The sequence below is a fragment of the Cyanistes caeruleus genome, chromosome 2 (genome assembly GCF_971803275.1).
Source record: "Cyanistes caeruleus chromosome 2, bCyaCae1.hap1.1, whole genome shotgun sequence".
Lineage (NCBI taxonomy): Eukaryota > Metazoa > Chordata > Aves > Passeriformes > Paridae > Cyanistes > Cyanistes caeruleus.
The window spans coordinates 28232793-28255994 of NC_141702.1; the positions used below are offsets into that span (position 1 = coordinate 28232793).

The following is a 23202-nucleotide window of genomic DNA, read 5'->3' on the forward strand; positions in this document are numbered from 1 at the left end:
AATGTTCCCTCATCAAGTTTGCTGAGAACACAGAGCTGTGTCATGTGTCACAGTCATGCTGGGGGAATGGGATGCCATCCAGAGGAACAGCCTTGAGATGTGCTTCTGTGCAAACCTCATCAAGTTCAACAAAGTCAGATGCAAGGTTCTGCAGATGGGTTGGGGAAATTGAAAACACAAGTTCAGACTGAGCAGAGAATTGATTGAGAGCAGCTCTGAGGAGAAGGATTTAGGTGTGTTGGCTGATGAGAAGCTCAACAAGAGCTGGTAATGTGCACTTGCAGCTCAGAAAGCAAAACACTGTGTCAAAAGCAGCGCGGCAAACAGGGTTAGGGAGGTGATTCTGCTCCTCTGCCCTGATCTCGTGAGTATGGACATGGAGTGAGTCTGGATGAGGGCCACAAAGATTAGAGGGCTGGAGCACCTTTAGAGAGCAACAAGGTTGTTCAGCCTGGAAAAGAGCAGGTTCCAGGAAGACCTTATTGCAGCCTTCCAGTGCTTAAGGGGTGACTATAGGAAAGAAGAAGAGGGATTTTTCATGAGGGCATGTGGTGCAGGGCAAGGGGGAATGGTTTTAAACTGAGGGTCAATTTAGATTAGATATGAGGAAAAATGCTTTACACCGAGCATGGTGAGACACTATGTGGCACAGGTTGCCCACAGAAGCTGTGACAATCCTACCTCAGAAGAATTTAAGGCCAGTTTGGATGGGGCATTGAGTAACCTGGTCTAGTGGAAGGTGTCCATAGCAAAACCACATAATCATTCAGTTTGCTTCCAACTCAAGCTATTCTATGATTCTATAATTCTGTGATTATTGACAATACTTTCAAAATTATCTCCCCTCATAGCTGGTCTTTTTATGATTTATAGTTTTATGCAGACAAAATTAGAGGCAGGTTTATGGGCCCTAAAAGGAAATATTTTCTTCATGTTCAGAAGTAGTTTACTCACCAAGGGCAAAATTTACACATTTTCTTTTATGATGAAAATCAAGAATGCATTATACTGGCAGTTTCTACGGCTCATTAGACCAACTAATCTGATGCTTTTCTAAATTAACACTGCTTATTTATTAATATCTTTTTTTAACATTTTTAGAAAACTTTTTTGGTTTTCATTGTCCTATGAAATCAGCTTCTGCTTTCTGTCAGTGCTTAATTCAGCAACAATGTTTTCTGAAGTGTATCTTTAGTCCCTGTGTCAGATTTAACAGCTTCACTTTAGTGTTTTAGTTAACTTCCATGCTCAGCTACTTTGCTGTTTATAGTTTCATCTGCTTCCATCTGCTCTGAATAAAGATGCAATAAATCTGGCCTCTTGCCTTTTCTGTCAATTTTTAAGTGAAAATAAAGTCTAGAGGGCAGGAGCCCTAGACTTGGAAGGCTTACTGGAAATCCTTACTCCCTTAAAGACCCGTGTTATGCTGAATAAAAACCACAAACAGCCCATTAAGGGCTTAGGATCTTTGGGATTTATTATACCTGGGAGGACCTGAGGAAGGGAAGAAAAACTTGTAAAAGAAATTCTGTGATAACAGAAAATTATGTTTTTCCCATGATAACAAAATTATTCACTAATTTTAGGTACCTTAACCTTTCTCCAATTGGCTTCAGTTACAGTAACAGATGTTCCTCTTTTTGATTCATCACATACTAAAAGTTTTGAACTGACCGGTGCAACTAGCTTTTGAAAAATTCAACTGAATTTTTCTAAAAATTAATTTTTTTTTAAAATCGAGAAAATATTTATTATTGATTCCTCTAAGAACATTTACAAAATACCATTGCCTTGAGCTGACTTAGGGAATTATGAAAAAAGGTGAGAGCTCATTTAATTTAAAAATGTACCTAGTCAAGAATGGGAAACACTAAGGTCTCAGGATGATTGTGAGAAAGAATAGAGGGAAATGTCTGCCTTCAAGTGTGAAACTTTTTTTTGTTGAATGTTTGTATTAGTTCTTCTACCTTCCTATACTGCACTGAGAGGGAGTGATGAAGGAGCTGTGTGGTTCTTTGCTGTCTAACCACAGTAACACATTAGGAAAAACAAAAAAAATGGCCACAGACTGAACAGATCTATTCTACAGAGTAAATACCAGAAAACAAGCAATTAAAATATCAAAAAATCACCTGTTATGTCTTCTTGATGTGATATAGTCTGGGAGCAGGTCACATAGAATATAGTAATGTATACAAATACAAATAATAATGTACACAGATACAAAATAATGCATTTTTCTTACTAACCATTAAGTGGCACAAGGTCAGGAAGCATGAATACTAACTTTGAAATAGTACTTTCATTTAGTTGCAACCTCCTAAATTTCCCCTCATCCAGAAGAGATCTGCTGAAAGCCAGAATTGGTTTTATATTAGAAAACTGGATGAGTCATTACAGTGATAACATGAGAAGCTGAACTGTGCCTGGAAAGCATTATAAAGCCTCTTTACGGAGGCTGTTGAAACAGTTAACAAACAACATAACAATTTACCAGTATAAAACTCATCAAACATTGCCTAATAGAGGAACAGCTTCCACTGGTGAAAGCTGGCAAGAGGAACTGGATATGAGATGCTGTGATTCGAGTGAGCATCAGAAAATTCTGTTCTCCTCCTGTTTCCAAAATTCTGTTGTGCATGGCACAGCATTCCACATCTGAACATTCTATTTTTGTCTCAAAATCACATATATAAGCTAGCCATACTTCATATTGGGCTAGTCAGTCCTAGTGATACACCTTTGCTTCTCCTTGAAATAATGCTAAGAGAAGAATAGAGAGGTTTCTGTTCACTCTGGTAGGTCCCCAAGGGTGGGTAATAAAAGCATCACATTTGCGGAGCACAAATCACATCCACTTCATAGTATATACATCATTATTCACTGAGCAGCTTTATTTTTCCAATTTTAATTAATGTATTTCTTGCACAGAAAACAGAGATAATTATATGTAAGCTTTCCTGAAAGAAGATCCTATTTAGTATTAAGAAAAAAAACATGAAGTAAAAGTAGCAAAGTGTGCAAGAGACAGAAGAGAATGAAAAGCACTATAGAAACCTCAATGAACAGAAATTTAAAAAAGATCTCATGAAATTACTTTCTAAAAAAAAAAAATAAATATGCACAGTCATTGATATATGAGAAAATAGACTTACATATTGGGTTTGCATGGCTTTGGTAGCAGGGGGAGCTACAGGGGTGACTTCTGTAAAAAGTTGCCAGAAGCTTCCTCCATGTCCAGCAGAGCCAATGCCAGCCAGCTCCAGGACAGATGTGCTGCTGGACAAGGCTGGGCCAATGAGAAATGGTGTTAACACCTCTGTAGTAACGTGCTTCAGAAGGAAAAAAAGGTATTGCACAGATTTAATTGCAGCCAAAGAAGTGTGGGGTGAAAATATGTGAGTGGAACCGCTCAGCAGACACGAAGGTCAGCACAGGAGGGGCAGGAGGTGCTCCAGGTGCCAGGGCTGAGATTCCCCTGCAGCCCCTGGTGCAGCCCATGGTGAGGCAGCTGTGCCCCTGCAGCTCATGGAGGGACACAGGGTGTGGAGATCCACCTGCAGCCTGGGGAGGAGCCCCACACTGGAGCAGGTGGTGCCTGAGAGGAGGCTGTGACCCCATGAGAGCCCCATGCTGGAGCAGGCTCCTGGCAGAGACCTGTGGATCCATGGAGAGAGGAGCCCATGCTGGAGCAGTTTTGCTGGTAGGACTTGTGACCCTGTGGGGAGCTCACACTGGAGCAGGCTGTGCTTGAAGGGCTGCACCCCATGGAAGAGTGACCCACACTAGAGCAGTTTGTGGAGAACTGCTGCCTATGGGTGGACTCATGTTGTTGAGTCTGTTTTGCCTCTGACTCTATCTTCTCTCTGTCAACCCTGGAAACTTTTGTTGTGTTTTCTCTCCTCTGCCTACTCGCGGAGGGGAGTGATAGAGCAGCTTTGGTGGGTGCCTGGTATCCAACCATGGTCAGCCCACTACACCTTAAAAGCTCAAATGCTAAATTCCTTATTTGCAGTACTGGAGAAACTTAAAACAAATAGGAGGTAGCACTACAGACCACTAGAAAAAATTGTATTAGATACCCGAATCCTGCTGGAAAGACATTTGAAATACTAGGCTTGGAATAGGTGGAAAAAGAATATTCCTCCCTATCTATTGTGGAATTGGAATATGTTTTTCTCTCAAGAATCTGAAAGATGGGATTTGGAAGAATAAAACCGTTCATAACTGTGATTAAAAACTCTTCTCATATGCTGCACTATAATGAAAAAAAGCAATGTGTGCAACTGAAACAGCGAATAACTGATAGGACTTTTCTTACACAGAGGTAAAAGCTCTGAAGGTTATATAGGATGCCTTTTAATAGATGAATGGGAGAATTTAAATGCTTCAAACATATTATTAAATACTATTGACTGCTCCAATTTTTGAGTCTTTCATACTACAAGCTACAGAACAAGCCAAACCATATTTGTGTCCCTTCCTTGTCCCATCTGGATCCTAGAGAAATCATTCAAAGATGTAAAAGGAAAACACATCTGTCTGGCCAAGAAATTGAGTGCCCTGAACAGGGGCACAATGTGCTTCCCAAAACTTAAGAATTTTAAGGTTTCTAAGATTTTAAGATTTTCTGTACACTAGTTTGCATTTCATAAAGCAAACTAATGTACAGAGAAAATTCTGCAAAGTTTCAGCCTCCAGATGTATTTTCAACCACACTGAATCAATCTCTGTTGGCACCACTTTAATGAATCCTAACTAAGCAATGCTCTGGGGCTTTGTTTCACAGCTGAAGATACTGGTGCTTTGCTCATCTGTGTGAGGTTTCAGTTGAGTACAGCACACTGCAAACAAAACCTTTGGATAAATCTTTGAGGAGACTAATTTTTTTATGATGATTTTCGTCATAGACCTGTAATTTAGGTTTTTTTTCACAATCTTTCTCACAGATTGCAAAAGATAAATAGAAGAAATCGGCTAAATGTTTATTTATAGAACTAGAGTGGGATTATTTTTATCTCAGTAAGCGCATCATAAGCTCAGAAGAAAAGCATCTACTTTTAAATTGGATAGCACTGAGGAAATAAGTTTCAGGAAGCATGAAGATACCAAAGAACAAAGATTTTTTTAAAGGTTGATTTTTTTAATTTTTAAAAAGAGTAGCAAGTGGGAGGGAAAAAATAAAAATCACAGAAGCAAACTTTATAAATAGTAGTTTCACTGAGTCAGTTTTCATAAGGAAAAGTGCAGATTTTTTTGTGAAAAAAATAAAATTTAAGTAGAGTGGTAACAAGTAAGGGCCAAGCAGCAATACAGTAAGAGGTAAATTGGTTTACTTGTGATAAGCATAACCCTAAGAAGGAAACAAACACAAGCAATCTTCCATTACCATAACATTTTCCATGCTTGCACATGTAGTGGTGGCTATCCAGAAAAGAGGGTGACATTATACTACAACTGTTCTGTATTGACATCTAGCTATAGCTAGATTGCTCCAGGCAACTATTGGCCTTTTAATGACCCAAGATTGACAGGTGTTTTCAGTCAGTGTTTATTCATGACTTTAAATTTGATAAATTTATATACATGATCTGTTTCTTGCTGTTGAATATCCAGCATATGAAATTTAAGTCATAATTCTTAGCTGTAACCATTCACAGAAATGAAATTCAAAGGAAAAATGAACATGGTGAGAACTAATTATCACTTACAGTGATTTGAACATGACTGGATATTTTTCTCATTTCATTTGTTTGATTTTCTGTTGTCATCACTAAATAAACTTTAGCCACAGCACAAGACAAAGCTCATGATCCAAAAATAAATTTCACAAGCTTTGACATGCTTTTCAAAGTGAAATGTACACACCTGATGAAAAATATTCATACTGACAAGTGAATAGTTGACACTGAGGAAAATACATCTAGGTATCTTGAAGGATCATCTTGAAGAAATGCACAAATTTGTTGTGACAGAAAAGAATGTGTCTCAGAATACTGAACAAATTGAGGGAGATTTAGTGTCTTTTCAAAATACATGCAGATATAGGTGTGTGAGAAACTTGCCCAATGTTTGCTGCCATGGTAGACAGCACAGTTTTAGCCAGTTTTGTCAGATACTTCCAGTCACAGTGAAAAAGGGAAAAGCAAAAATAAGACAAATTTAATGAAACAGCTCTACAGATAAAGCACAAAAAAATCTCAGAGGAGGCAAGGTTGAAGATAATGTTTAAAAAGCAGAAAATTATTCAGTGTCTTGTGGCAGAAAAGGAAGAGGTTCAAAGAAATGAAACAGTGGAACTGAAAAGGTGATATCAATGAGTAAGATGCCAGGAGTACATAAACAAGGTAAGTGGTTATGGGAGAAAGTTTATTATATGAGATCAGAAAAATTGATCATGATTCTGGAAAGATATTATATACTCTTTCTTGAGAGGTTAGAAATTATAAGAAACCTGAAATTGTCAGAAAACAGCACTGACGCAGACTTTAAGTGATCAATCATCTAGACTTGGCAACCTGGATTTGCTGAAATTTCTTAAAAAGTGTTTTTCAGAAAAAGTTACATTGATACATTCAGGAAGGAGGTCTATAGTGGGGGATGCTATTGCACTGGAAATATAGTGTCAGAGAAAAATGTACTCAAATACCTTACAAAATTAAAGCAGAGGAATGGGAAATATATGCTAGATAATGATCTAAACTCCAAGGGTGCACTGAAACTACTCATTATTGTCTACAAGCTAAAGTAGTCTGTGCTTTTACAGACAGAGACAAGGTTAGTGCAGCTGGAGCTGGAGGAAAAAAGAAAGTAGTGACAGTGAGCAGCAGTAATGAATGAAGGAATAGAAGAGACAGTTTGACACCATAAATATTACTTTGCAACAACATTGGCTGTTAGAAACACTATTAGAAGGGAAAAGTAAATGCAACATGTTTTTTTCAAAGACATGTCACTACAGTTTTGACCTTCAAGCTCTGTTGTTTGTCACTTGGCACAATTTCTCTTTAAAAATAAATTGAAGGACTGGCCATTGTATAATTCAATATCTCTGTAATTTAACAGCTCTTGTCTCCAAAGTAATATTATTTTCTCATAATATGCACACAAATACACATATAAAAGCAAAACTACATACAGATGACATGTAATTTTGTGATAGTCTTTGTATCATAACAGCCATTGTCAAGACTCATTAGCACAGGTTATTATAATTACTTGATTGTCTTGTTAAATTTTTGAAGAATTTTTGACACTGTTTTATGAGTGTTCCAAGCCATTAACTATTTCTGTTTTCAGCACAGAAGTCTTAACTCTACTTTCATACTCTTCATTCATCTGTACTGCTTGTAATATTTGTTAATTCTTTTTTGTATGACTAAAAATCAGAATGTACAACTAAAAAAAAGGTGAACAAGAGACAAATGCATTGAAATAAGTATTTTGAGATGAATGTATAACCTGAGTCAATCATAAACATTTCTTCACAGAAGTGTGATTATAGTATTGAAACACAATGTATTAATTTCAACAGAAGTGGAATTAGGGAAAGTTACATTGTAGAGTTGCAAAAAGAATTTTTGAACAAAACTAGATTAGAAAGGTTAAAATGGCTAGTAGTATGACAAAGCATTGAGGATTAAGCAGTTGTCTAATGAAGTACAGGGAAACAAAAGGGAACAGCTAAATCCATTTTTGGCTTAGTGTGGACAAAGAACAGGAATTTGAACCTTATATATCAAAAATTATTATTCCAGGAATTGGATATATTGTGTTATGGTTAGGTTTCCCCCACAGAAATAAAAGCATTACAATTAATTCAAGAAGGAAAAAAGTATTTCATTCCAGGGCATACGAAATATTTTGCACCGTTTGTCAGATCACACAGCTTGTTTACTACAGTTTTGTGGTTGTTGTTGACTGAAGTCTACCCCCCTTATTGGCATTTTCCCTTTTGTCAAATGAAAGTTTTGTGGTCCATTTGTATTAGCTTAGATTTGGTCTTCCCTGTACAAAGCAAAACAGTCAGTGAAACCTTTTTGTTATAAATTCAAATAAAATTAAACTTTGCCACCACATACCAAGCAAGGATGTTGATAAGGACTCTAGGCTGTCATCCTGATGTTCAAATTCCAAAAGCTGTACTTCTTAGGAAACTCCTGTTGGTCTTGTAATTTTCTTGGTTTCTCAAATGCTTATTTGTGTGGATAAACACACAATCAGATGCTCAGCTTCTATCAAAAGATGAAAAGCCATCCATGCCTCCAAAATAATTTAAGTTTAATATTATTCAGGAGCTCCATTTTTTTTTCATTTTAGCAGAAGAACTAGGAGTTAGAATTTGTCTCTGACATACTTTTAGAAATATTCATTGTGAGGCAGAAAATGGAATCAGGGGTTTTGGTCCACAGATGCTACACCTACACCAGCAGGGTGTGCAGCCTGCCAAAAGTGACTTTGAATGTATTCAGGTTTTGTGTTGCACAGGCTTTGAAATTACGAATTTTGAATGTCCAAAGATGTAAAGCACATCATCATTTTATGACACTAAAATCACTAGAATTTCTAGTTGTGACAATATGTTAATACTTCTAAAAATCTTGAATTGTGTTTATTTTTATTCTTTTTTTTTCAAGGATGCTCTTTAAATATGTAGGTGTTTATATAGTGTGGCATAGACATACCATCAAAATGCATCTATAAATATATAACAATGGTAAGAGAAATGCCTCAAATGCTCTTCTTATTTAGTCTGGGGAAGAAAAGCTTTAAGATGTGAATCTTGCCTTATGGAGGGGAACAGCTGCTGTGAAAGTTTCCCTACAGATTGTACCACTTAACTAAAGAAATCACAGTAAAAGATGGGGTTAGTTATACAGCATGGAAATAACACAATGATAAAAAATCACAACACATACACACACACAAGCATATTGTGTTTAAGTATTGGGAACTCTACAGCTCTTTCTTTCTGCAGATTAATAGAATGGGAAAAAAAAAAAGTGGTGTGGTCTTTATTCCTTTTTGAGACATTTTTTTTTGATTTAGCACAGCTCCAAAAATATTGGAAAAAATGGATTAATCTGGAAGTAGGTTTAAAGTCCAGCCTAAACCATTCTGTGATTGGGAAAACTTAAATATTCCAGTATGCCATACCAATATGTCAGTTATGTTTTTTCCAGTGACAAACCATATACACGAGGTATAATGCAACTTTTCAAAGCACTGTGAACACGGCTAGGTATGATATGCTTGTGTTTAAACTGGGAATCATCAAATTTTGGTTATATTCCTATGCCACTAGCTTCCTGCTAGACCTAGGAGAACTCTATTAACCTTTAATTGACTCTGTCACACAGTCTGAGAAATCAGTACAATATATTTGGCTCTCTTTATAATGCACTTTGACATCAGTAAAAGAAAAAAAGCTGGGCAGGTGCAAGACTGTTCTGTGTCACAGAAGTATCACAAATGCACACAGCTCCAGGGACACACAATGGAAGATACGTGACTGCTCTGTTTACTTCAGCTAAGCATTTTTCAAAACATTTGCCAATTTCTAATTATGTACTCATATGAAATATGGCTGGGAGGAACCTCATAGGGTTATTCAGTCAAACCGTTCTGCTCCAAGTCAGGATCAGCTGACATTTTAGCTTATGGCTTTCTGTCTTTTTTTTTTTTTTTTCCCCAGTAGACACAGAGAATTTATTACCTTTCAATTTTTTGGCAGAATGATCAAAAAAGGAACCAGCACCAAACAACTTTTTGTTAATGATCTTTTGTAATTATTAAAATTATTATGTTGCTGAAAAAGATGACAGGTCATTTTTCTCATGTGTCTTGCATCAACTGTTTCATGTCTTGTGAACTTCTTCAGGAAGATCCTTAATTTACATAAATAATGGAATAGTCCTGATATAGGTAAAATGTTCTTTCCTGTTGCTTAGAATTATCTTCAAACTTAATTTTTTTTCTGTTAATAATAGGCAATGTTACCATGAACTCATACAGTAAATGTAAATTAGTTTCTTTAATTAATTCTTAATTAATTTCTTTATCTCATTGTCTCTTTTTTTTTTTTTTTCTAATTTTGTATATATTGGTTTATTATAAAAAAACAAAACATTATACCTTGGCATATTTTTTCAAATACTTAGATGTGTTATGGTGTTGTCTCATTCCTTTAGACTACTTAGCTTTTAGAGTGTCCTTTGTACAAAAAACCAGCAATATTTTCATGCACAGAACAACAGTGGTATTTATTTAAGATTAGTTAAGTGTTTCTAAACTCAGTGATTAATCAAGCATTATATATTAAAAAGATGAATCTGTCCTGAACTTTCATAGTCTGATTTACTATTTATTTCACATCCTGTTCTTTCTGTGACTTGATGCTGAATGGTTTTCCTGGAGAAAGGGGTGAAAATAAGAGTGAACGGTCACTTTATTACATACTCTGAATTTTTAAATTACTTTTAGTAATTTAGATTATGACTAAATATTAAATGAAAATGTCTAGGAAATCAAACTGAAATTTTATTAATCAGTTCTCTGCAGTCTGCTGTTTCTAGAGAACATTAAATGAAGGTCTCTGCTAAGAACAGTAGCACAGGTGAAACATCTATTGTAGATTAAAGTAACCTTTATGAAATTCACAATAATTTTCAAATACATGCATATAAAACTCCACAGCTAGGTCAGTATTTGTGTTCTGTTAAGTGAACCAGTACAAATCTCAAACTATTGGAACAGATTTCACAAATACAACAAAAAATAATTTGTCTCATGTAAAAACTAAAGCACTTACTAAACAGTGCACACCATGACATTATCTCAAAGTATTACATAAAAATTAAATCATTTTGCTGCACACCGACATTGGTTAAATATTAATAAATTTTCATCACATGAAGGAAATCTGAAGGAAATGCTCTAATATGATTCATATGCAGAATTCAGAAATAAAATCAATTATCTCAGGGGATTCCATCTCTAACTGTTAGGTTATCCTCACACTATAAATATTTCTGTTTCATATGCAGAAAAATTATGCAACAATTAACATTCCAAACAAGTATTAAATCTAACTAAAGTAAAGACAAGTTATAGGAAAGATTACTCTGTTCTTATAACTGTATATAATGCTATTTCTGTAAAAGTGCAATGCAAAAAAAAAAATTTAAACCAAACCAAAACAAAAACAAAAAAGAACCAAGAAAACTAAACTGGACTGTATTATTATTTCCACTTTAATTAGGGAAAAAAGCCCCATAATTCCAAGAAAGGCTACCACAGATATTAACTTTTTTCTAATCATTTTCAGGGGTTGTCCTGATGTCTTCTCTTAATATTGACTACTTAATGGATACTTTGCATGTAGTAGCAGAAGACTGGATGACCTAATCAGAATTATTTCACTAGACTTCTTTCCATTGATTGGAAAATATAGAATTTGGGCAAATTGTTATTACTATGAGCAGACTGTTAACTGGGTAAGTATTGTTTACATAAACAGAAATTTTACAACTGTCTGTTCAACGAGCTGAAAAGAAGCACTAAGCTATTGAAGAAAAGTTATGTGCTGACATTAGTAACTGCAGGAACTTGCTTTTGAAACTTTCCCTAATAATATGTAACCTGAAAGAATCTTGAAGATCTAGGGATTAATTCTGCTGAAGTCCATTACAGCTCTAGCTGTGCAAAATTAATGAACAAGAGTGTCACTAGCATTTTCTTGCTCTTTCATCCCTTTACTGGTCAATTGTTCACATTCAGAAGGAAACCCAAGCATTTCACTCTTTAATTTAGTTAGTATCTCCATCAAGTATTCAAGGCTTTGTTGGAAACCTCAGATTTCCTGTGACCACCTGCTCTTTACCGTTCAGCCAAAGTGTTCACCAACAGGAGACATATCCTGAGACTGTTATGAATGATAGAACCATGTCCCAAATCCAAAAAAAATGAAAAATCCAGGCTAGTCATCAGAAACTATTCTATCCAAGAAGGCACTCTGGTCTCTCCAGTCCAGTTACTGACACCTGGGCAGATGCACTCACCAGCCTATGGTCCCATGCCTGTTGCTGGCACTCAGACTCATTCACACAGGCACCTTTAAACACATTTTCTGCATCCCATAATGTGTCATATGCTCCAGCATTGATTCACTGTGATGGGTGTCACATGTGGATTCATTGCAATGAATCAGTGCTGGAGCACCTTTTGGATTGAGTGGGGGTGACTGCCTAGGTATATAGAACACTTTATGGATCCAGGGGAAGAGCATTTGGGGATTGCTCATGACTCATAATGGGATGTTTAGGGAAGAACCAAAAGTGTTGAAGTGAATCCTGAGTAGGAACAAGACTGGGAAAACATAAGGATAAGGAGATAAAAAAGGCTAGTTGTATGTAAATAGCTTGGTGCTCAAAATAATTTGTCTGGCCATACCCCTCATTTGCTCAGCACAAATTTTATCCATTTTTCCTGTGGGAGGGATTCCCTCTTGTGTGTACATGTGGAATGGGGTCTGAATGCCAGCAAGAGTTGTGGGACCACAGGTCAGAGGGTGCATTGGCCTGGGTGCCAGCAAGTAGCCAGGAGAGACCAAACTGAGTGAAACCCAAGTGCCAGTCTTGGTGTGGGACTTGAGCCAGAGGCCCCAGTGTCCACAGTGCAGCACCTGGACTTACCCTTGGCGTAGGACTATGTGTGATCCCTAGAAAAAGTTCAGGCAGATGAGCCAGCATCTGGTGACTTCAGACATCTGGAGGGAAGAGGTGCCTGCACCAGTGAGACCCCAGGAGGAAATGGGATTTCCCAGACTTTAGGAAACCAGAGGAGTGCCAGCAGTTTCTAGAGAGACCATAGACCTGCTGGTGTGTGTGTCTGTAAGGGTGAGAATCTGGGGAACTTTGACTACAGGGTATCAAGGGAGTCCCAGGCAGCTCTGGGTGTTTGAGTGTTATCATGTGTGTATTGAGTGAGATGGTCTGCACCAGCAACTGGGGAGGGGCTGTAGTGCCAGGGGCTAGTATGGGGCTAGTATGCCCAGGTGCTAGAAACCAGGGAGACTGAGATCCAGGCACAGCTACTGGGCAAACTGAGTGTCCGAGCCCAGATTCTGAGGAAGGTCCCTGTTATACATATGTAGGTACATATTAATATTAATGTGCATAAATATATTTCACTAGCAGACCTCCACTCTCCTCAGCTAGAGATGTGGGCAGAATAAGGCTGTTTCTGCTGTGTGTGTTTGTGGAAGTGCTCTGTGTGTCTGTGATCTGTGTGGACAGCTGTGTGTGTGTGTATGTGGTATATACATGTGCTGTGTGTGTGTTTTTGAAAATAGATTTTTTTTTTTTTTTTTTTTTGTATATTCTCCATGGTCTTTTATTCACTATACATTACTCAATGCTACCTTTTAGATCTTGTTTTCTAGAACTCCAATCTGCATCTGGGACTGCTTGAATTTAAAATTCCTCGCTTTAGCTGACATACATTTTGAAGCTGACCTGTCCAGACAGTACTCTACCTGTTGCCCCACTAATGAGTAAACAGGTTTAACACATCTTGCATACTTACATTCTAGTATATATATACTACTGTGTATATATATATATATATATATATATATATATATATATATAGTGTATATATATATATATAGTATGTATATATACATACTTTGAATATGATGTTTGTTTTCTTTCATGACAGGATGATTTTACAGATTCAAGTTCAGTTTATGACCCACTCTAATCCCTGAAAAGTCAGGGAATTAATTTCTTCACAACCATTTGTTTATCTTCCCACTTACGCTGTTAATTATATCTGTCTAAATGCAGTTCCTTGCACTTGTCTCTGTTGAACTGCATCTGGTTTTTTTTCCAGACCATTTCTTCAATTTGTCAAGATCATTTTTGATTCTCATCCTATCCTTCAGTATGCCTACAGTCCCTCCCAGCTATGTGTTGTCTGGAAATTTAATCATATGCTCTTGATTCCATCATCCCTGTTGTTAATGAAAAAAACGAATGAAGCTCCACTCTGTGCATCTTTTCGTTCTGGCAGTGAACCACAAATAATTCTCTGGGCACAGTTTTCCAAACATTGTTTAAGGCCCCTGTAGAAGAGTCAACAAAAATTGACTTATTTACCTGGATTATTAAAAAAATATAAAAAAAAACATAGAAAGAAAGAAGGAAAAGAAGAAGTTATCATATATAAAAGCATCCTAAATTCCCTGGGCCTCTGATCTCATGATGTAAAAAAAATTAGGTGAGTTGGACCAGATTTATTTTTTTTCAAGCTCAGATTAATTAATCTATTATCTTTCAGAATCATGATGTAGTTTATTAACAATTTTTTCCTTGTCAGCATAAATCTATATCCCTCTCCTACACACCCCTCTTCCCCACAAGCTCTATGGCCACTACTGCACTGCTTTTCCTTGCACTTCAGGGCAGAACATATGTCAAATGGACATATATTGCTAAAGGTATAAGGATATAATAGCATAACTTCTTATCTATATAGAAGTTTCCATAAGTTTTGAAGGTATCTAAACTCTAAACACAGAGATTAAATTACACATACAAGTGTCTAATATCATTTGTGGTCAAGCAGTGTCTCCAAGACAGTCACGGGGGATATGATACCAGATCAGTGTGAGCCCCATGTCCTCATTAGCTAGCCTGAAGATCACAAGTGGTACTAGAGGCTTACATTTGAGCAACCAAAATGCATTTTGTATTCCATTGACCACAGTGGGAATTTAGGATTAGCAATATATGTTGCTATTTGAGACGTTGCAGGGTGTTCTTACTCTGACTCAAGTTCCCTGTTTCAATAGGATGTTTGTTGTTTGTACATGAGGATATTTTAATCCAGTACCTGGCATTCCTTTAAGCACCTATATAACAAAACTGAATTTAAGGGTTCTAATTTCAAATTGATATGCAGTCATAGATCCTTCTTGAGATGACAATGAATTGCCCTGAGATGTTTTCAGAATTGCTGAGTTATGTGAATCATCACTAGTATGAATTTCCTACTGATGCCTAGATTCAGTTCAAACATGTAGTCTTTGCTCAGACTAAACACTATCCTCTGCTTCTAAGATACTTCTCTGTGTGCTGACTGACCTCCAGTTGCTTCTCCAGAAGGATTTGTGTCATAACTGCTCCATGATATCACAGATATCCTAAAGTTCATCAAAAAATATTACATTCTATATTTCAGTAAGGGAACCAGTTCTCATATTCTCATATTCTGCCTTCATTGGCATTGACCACTCTAATCAGCTCGAGCTAACCTTTTGGGCCAGACAGAATTAAAAAAAAATGCATTAAACATTTCATCCTCCTTGGTGTCATTTGTTTACAATCCACTGTCCCCAGTGAACAACAGACCAACAATTCTTTACTAATCCCTCTACAAAGTTCACTACAATTTTTGATGACTCAGAGTATTTGCATCTTGTTTTCTGTCTTAGCCTTTCCAACCCACATCTTTTTATGCTTGTGCTACTTTTTTATAAACCTAATGGAAACTTGCAACTTGCTTCTACTTTCTATAAGATTTCTGCTTAGGTTTCAGTTTAATGAAGAACTCAAGACTTAGTCACATTGCTCTCTTACCTGCTCTTCCTTCCCTTCTTCCATTTTCGGATAGTTAGTATTTTGCATACATATTATTATTGTTCCTTAAATCCTTTTTTCCTTAAAAGCTCATTTATCAAGACAATTTTATTTAATGCTTTCTTTTACAGATTTGTAAAACATGCCTTTTTCAAATATCTTTCTTTCTTTAAATCAGGTCAAACTGAATCAACTAATTTGAAGCAGTTTCAACAGTTTAATATGTTATTTTAAATACTTCTCACTCACTTCATTCATGCAATGGTACAGATCTTATCCATACTAGAGTGAAAATTGAAATGGTTTTGCTGAGTTGTCTCTCTGGAAGGCTGTACTCCCACATTCTATTCATGAAGTCTGAGGAAGAAAAGGCCTTTGCACATGTACAGGATTATAGTATCATAGAATAACAGAATTGTTAAAGTTGGAAAAGACCTCTAAGATCATCAAGTCCAACCATCAACCTGGCACCACCATGTTCACCCCCAAACCATGTCCTCAAGTACCATATCAACATGCTTTTTTGAGCTCTCCAGGGATGGTGACTCTACCACTTTCCTGGGCAAAGAGAAGCAATGTTCATTATGTAGATATGGGCTGAGACATTAAATACAAACTCTTCTAACAAGTAATACTCTCCACTGATTGAAAGCCAGAACTACTTCAGTAAACAAGAAACAAATATTGTATTGTATGATTGATCTCATGATAATTCAAGAGGGCTTCGTCTGTCTCAGTAAAAAGACGGATACTGAGGGTCATTGAATTGAATCACACTAATCAACAGTTATGTCATCAAAACATTTTAAAAGTGTCAAAGGGGACCTGGCAGATAGCAAACCATAACTGGCTTCATTGTTTGCAGTCCAAAACTATTTTATTTGCCTAAATTCTACAACAAAATGAATTATCTTTCCATGTTTCTTTTCAGTCATATCTTCCTCTTTCAGGAAGTTAATCTGGGGTTCAATACAGGGTTCTAAACACCCCAGTTAAGTTAACATCTACATGCACACAATCTCCCAGCTCTTACTGCAGCCAGCTGAGATATAGGGCTTAAATTATTCTCTAAAGGCAGGTCTCTTATTTTAGAGATTGTCATATCTTAGAGATATGGTGGACTATGCTGCCTGCTATTCATGTGTCATGCCAGTAAGATCTTTTGTCGATAACCTTTTGTAGGCATGTTTTCTTAATTGCCAACACACACAGATACTGGCATCCTTTTGGTCATTCCAAGTGGCAATATTTAGCCAACTGAGCTGAGGCCCTGCTGGCTGTAACTTGGATAAAGAACAGCTCAAGCAATTATATTAAATTAAATAAGTGCAATTTTGATGTCAAAAAAAGAGCATTACGATTTTTCCACAAGACAGCTTATTCCCATTTCTATACAAACCAGTTCAATACATAAACCAGTTTCAAATCCAAGAGAAAAATTATTAAGTTTATTCTTTCTACATCACTTTTAGAATACCTTAGACTTGATATAAGTTTTAGGAAGCCACAAGTTTTCTCTTCTGGATTTTTTTTAACTCTGCTGTTTTCCAAGACCTCTCAGCTCTGTTGCAACATTGATTTGTTCAATATAGCCCCTTTTCATATACAATATTTTCCTATTATCTTCTTTTAAAATGAACTGCTAAATAACACAGCATCCTACAGCTTCCCATCAAGGAAATATGTTTCAGTGAGAAGTGGTCAAGCTGAATTAAATGCATCTCTACACTCAATGAATTACAAGTCTTTTGGGATCACATTTTAAGAGGTTCTGTTATTTGGCAGTTCATAGAAATGCATGAAGTAACTTTATTTGAACACAAATAACTTCAGTACTGGACAATAGAATGCATTTTAGCAGAGTTGCAAATGTGCCCCCATGTATAACAAAACATCTTCTCAATGCATTGGGAAGAATGACAATTTATTTTCTGTATGTGCATGTTTATATTTAATAATTAGACAGGAAATGTAAGAAGCCAATAGTTCATTTGCAAGGTTTGTTGTCTGGTTGCTCTTAAAATCCAAACATTTTTATTTCTCATTCCTAACACTGAAAAATCTCTGTTGGATTTTCAGCCAGTATTTCATTTTTGCCTTTTGAGGTTTCATGCTCAGAATGATTTGCATAATATGAGATGATATACATTTTAGGTACCCTTCATGTGCTACATATCCTTCCTGATATTTGTTCTCCCAGTTTTATGCTTCAATACAGGCTTAACCCTTCACTAACTGTGTTGGTTTTTTTCTGAGTATCTTCTACCAGTTCTTCACTTAGACACAAAGCACAGTCACTGATTTTTCCTTTATAGTTTTTGTTGTTTCATCTTCTATTGCAAGAATGTTCCATGAATCCATTTCCATAAGAGAAATATTTCAAACTGCGTGGCAACTAGATAATACTGAAATTTTGATGAACAGGCCTGGAAATCTGTAAATTAGTGAGCTTTACTGAAATGACCCACTTTATTTGCTAACCATTCCTATTATTAATAGGAATCCATATGAATGTGGTCTAATTTAGTCTCTGGCTATATTTGTGACTCCCCCATTCTTAAATCAACTTGGAAGATTTAAAATGCATCTTCATAGCAAAAATTACTCCCAAATATATCTCATGAATACTTATTTTCAGTTTTGGTGCCAGGCCTGCAATAATCAAGGACATTTGATAGTGATGATGGACATTTTAAAACAATACATATTTAGGAATACTTTAATTCTTATGAATAGATCTGTTTGACTGGTTGATGGAGCCAAGATTCAAAAATTATCATTTAGGGACAGCTATTGTTTTTCTGACAAAGAAAAAAAATAGATTTGTAATCTTAAACCCACAAAACCGTATCTTCCCATTGTTCTCTGCTAAGACAAGGCTTCAGCAACCTCTCCTCATTCCTCCCTTACCTGGGAGCCTTTCTCCATTATCACCTGCTCTCTCACATACCCAAATACTGAAAACTACGATTCTCCCTCTTGTCTCCTGCCTACACTTCCACCAGCAAGAATCACTCTCTCTACTTTGTAGAGTCACTCTCTCTACTTTGTAGAGTTTACCTATCAGATTCTCTCCAGAAATGCCTCAAGGCAAACTCCAATCCCCGCTCTCTGAATACTCCTGATACCTTACTGCAGCACACAGTCAGGTGAAAGAAACTGAAAGGAAGCTGAAAGCACCTGAAGTACAATTCAGGCACCCACATACAAGCTTCAGTCTCTAGGACCCATTCCTAAACCTTTAGGAAATCTCAGGGTATCTGCAAGGGATTTCTGTATATGAGGTGTGACCTGCAGGAGACATCTTCTGAAAGACATCTTCTGAATGCTAGAAAGAATTTTATATTGAAAAAAGTGCTCCTAAAGGTCGATATTTAAGCAATGAAACCTCCTTCTGCTTTACAATATGTTTCTACCTAGGCATCAACTAATCTCAGTCACGCATACCTAAATTCTTATCTACTTCCCTCAGGATATCCTCTGTGACTCCACAGTCCTCTTCCAATCCCCCTCGACAGTTGCTCACATTTTCAGTAGTAAGCAAAGCTTAGAAGAGGTTTTAACTTATTATTACTCATTTTGTTGCCAAACAGAACATTGTAAGTGGATGAAACAGATTATGTAGAAAAGAGAAGTAGGTGGCAAAACAATTACCAATGTTAAGGAAAGAAATGGAAGCTCAAATTTGTCATTTATAGAACCAGCACCAGATAATAGTGATGTCTTGACATTCCCAACTTGCTACATTTAAAATATATGTAGCTATGTTGTCCATAATGCTACAAAATGCCTGAGATCACTTAGAACATAGGGAAGTTTTCCTTTGCACAATCATTCAGAGTCTGCCTGATCCTAGAGCAGCTCAGTACACCAAAACATATGGTAATTCTGGATAACATGATTCAGTGTCACACCAACAGTACTTAAGATAAAGCTCCAGGCTAAGTAACCTAGTTCCATACTGAAAGATGGATAATTTTTTTGTGTGTGTGTGTGTTAACCAGTGAGTAGTATGTAATCTGAGGCAGGCAATGCCTCTATAACAGATACTGTGCTGGTACACTAGAAGTGGCAGAATATGTTGTGTTTATGCTACTGGCCTAGATGTCTCAAATGATTGATTTTTTTTATTTTTTTTTTTTTACTGTAGTACTTGTGTGATTTCCAATAAGTGATTTGCTGATTTTTCTGTCACTGATCTTTATATATAAAATGATGGAGTAGTTATTCATAGCTATAATTGTCTCTAATTATAGAAAATGCTTGTCTTCCTTACATCCTATAACAGTACTTTCTGTATTTCCTACAAATGTATGGAATCTCTAGAACAAATACTGCTTCAATGTTACCTAAGTACCATTCAGAGAAGAATGAGGAGTGCAGACAGAGGGGGTTGTGGCCAATCCACGAAAGCTGCTCTCCAATACTTTTGTTGTTCACGAATTTCCCACTCTGCAGTGTGGAGTTCCACAGGCCACAGTCCCTTCAGCAAATATACACATGCTGCAGGGGGTGGGCTGGAGCTGGAAATCGTCTGTGTGCGTAGGTACTAAAAGAAATGTAGCCCATGGAGGGACCAAGTTGCAGAGGGGGAAAAGCATAAAAAGAAGCAGTATTGGAGATGACCTGTTGTGGGCTGCCCACAATCCTCTGTTTCCCCTCCCTCTGCACTGCTTGGGGTGGAAGGAAGTGGTAGAGTCATCAATGAAAAAATGAAGTTGAGCCAGGGAAAAGGCATGGTTAAGGGTGAGTGGTTTAGGCTTTTTTCTTACCATCCAGCTCTATTTTAATTGACAGTAAATTAGATCAGTTTTCTCAAGCTGAGTCTGTTTTGGCCCATGTTGGTACTTGATAAGTGATGTTCTGTTGTTATTTGAAGTCACAATATACTGCATCCTATTTTTTCTTGCTTACTTATTCTGTCCTGTTGAGAAGGGAAAGTAAGAGTTGGTGGATGGGGATCTGACAGCTAGCCAAAGTCAACTCACCGTAAGAAAAAAATTAAAATTTAAAAAAAACAATTCTCTTGTACAGAAAATTTCTAAGTATTAATAGCAACACATTTAATCGTTTTTACACACACTTCCTGGAGTTTACCTCTCCTGTTGTTTGGGGTTTTCCAAATTACCCTTCAGTTCTCTCTGGGGTGGTAATATTGATGCCTTGGGGTAGGGAACAATGTGTCAGCAGTGTCCCTTGCCCTTCATCATGGACTATGATGCTTGTGGGTTTTTTTTCCCCTTTTCAGGATCTAGTTCAATATTTTCTAATCTGCTTTTATACCTCAGTCTTTCCTGATTGGTCAGCAAGTTCCCATTATACTCAAATATGCTAGATATGTTGCAAACTATTTTGTATTTGTTCTCTTTGCTGCTCCTCAAACTGTTTTTGTATAGTTCCAGGTGTGAACTTCTCTGACTGATCATAAGTCATTATATTAGTCATTTTTATATATATATATATATATATATATATATATTCATATATATATTATTAGTCATTTATAAGGATGGGGTTATGACCAGTACCAAGCCTATGAGCCATGTATTAGCATCCCATGCCTGTACTTCCTTATGTTGCACCCTATTTTTCCACTTCTCTGGGTCCCTGCTAAGAGGCATATATTTCTCCACATTACATTATCAAATTACAGTCATAAATTCTTAAATTTATACAGAATAACAGCTTGTTACTGTTATCTCTATAGAAACTATGGTGTGTCACACAGAGATAAGCAAAACTGCTTAGACATAGACTCCTGATCACAAGAGAAGCTGCTGCAACAGCAAAACCAGGTGAAATAAAACCTCCAGACAGGTACAGACAAGCTCAAAGTGAGCCTCACAAGCCTCAGTCCTGAGGTCCTTAGGGTCAAGATGAAGCATGTGGCTTAACTCCACTCACAATCTCTCTACCTTCTGTCCCCCAGCCGTGCAGGGACATGGGGAACAGGGCTTCATGGTGGGTTCATCAGAAATCTCTGCTGCTCCTTCCTTTGCAGGGGAACAACTCATCACACTCTTCTCCTGCTCCAGTGTGAGGACCTTCCTACAGGAGACAGTCTTCCACAACTTCTACAACATGGCTCCTTCCCACAGGCAGCAACTCTCCATATGATTGTTCCAGTATGGGATGCAGTATTTCAGGAGCAGATTGCCCCAGCATGGGATGCAGTATTTCAGAAGCAGACTGCTCCAGCATGAGTCCCCAGTGGGGTCAGAAATCCTGCCAGAAAACATTCTCCAGCATGGGCTTCCCATGGGGTCTCAGCCTTCTTCAGATATCCACCCATTCTGGCCTGCAGCCCTCCAGGTTTCTCTCTGCTCCACCATGGTCCTCCACGGGCTGCAGGGACACAGCTGCACCAAGCTGTGTCCCTGCAGCCAGGGACCCAGCTAATCACTAAGGTCTGCACTACTGCCTGCAGGGGAATCTCAGCACCTGGATTCCTCAACACCTCAACACCTCCTGCCCCTTCTTTTGCACTGACCTCGGGGTTTGCAGAGTTGTTGCTTTTGTATATTGTCACTCTTCTCCATTGACTTCTGCTGGTGTAGCAGCAGGCTTGTTTCCCCTTCTTGACTACATCATCCCAGAAATGCTGTCAGCATCGCTGATGGGCTTGGCCTTGGCCAGCAGCAGGTCCATCTTGGAGCTGGCTGGCTTTGACTCTGTTGGACATGGGGAAAGCTTCTAGCAGCTTCTCACAGAGCCAGCCTTGTTGCCTCTTCAATACCAAAATCATGTGAAAAGGGGAAAAACAAACATATCAGAGCTGCACAACTGAAACTTTTGTCCTTATATCAATTGATCTTTGCCAGATAATGGATATTTATCACTTTGGTATATGTGATGACTGATTAGTCAAAAAATCCTGTGCAACTCTAAAATGGAACATAATTATTTCTCAAAAAATAAACTCTTATTTTTTTGTTCCAGAGAAGCTTTATCTAGGGTTGTTGGCTTTTGATTGATTGTTCAGGTATTTGTACAAACCAATAAAATGACTATGCTTTTTATCTCATTAATGAGAAAGGACACAAGCGGAGAAAATAAAGTTTTTATTACCAAATGAATAGCACAGCAGGGTATGACTTGATAAATAGAACATTTCATTTTACCTCATGGGCCTTACTATCGCAGTCCACATCTCCTGAGTAATTTAATGAACTCTGATGGTTGAACCAGTGCCAGTTTTAATACTCAACATTTTAATCAGCTAGGAAAATAAGTTATAACTGAAAACCACTTGAATAGCACTTCAGTGTGTAAAGGAATATGTTGCAGAGAATGGTGCTTGTTAGCCTGGATGAATCAGAGAAATTGCTACCTCTGCTGGATGTAACTAGTTGGACATTGGGGGTTGCTATTATTTCCCCTCCGGCATTTGAATTTTGTTCTTTATAATCGAATCAGGTGTACTCTTCAGGTGTCATCCTCCATCTGTATTATTTTCCCATTATTTTTACTAAATGTTGACTTTATTGCTGCCATCCAGTGTAGGCCTGGAATTGGAAGCATCACATTCATAGGTGTATATACATGTCCACTGGTGTGCATG

At 37.3% G+C, this 23202-nt stretch overlaps 1 long non-coding RNA gene across 1 annotated transcript; it reads left to right on the plus strand.

Annotated features, from left to right (window-relative positions):
- The first annotated feature begins 3521 nt into the window (after positions 1-3521).
- LOC147654694 (uncharacterized) lies at positions 3522-22679 on the plus strand. Its single transcript, XR_015282912.1, has 2 exons — positions 3522-3703; positions 21643-22679. It is a non-coding gene; the product is annotated as an uncharacterized LOC147654694 (long non-coding RNA).
- Positions 22680-23202: the final 523 nt, after the last annotated feature.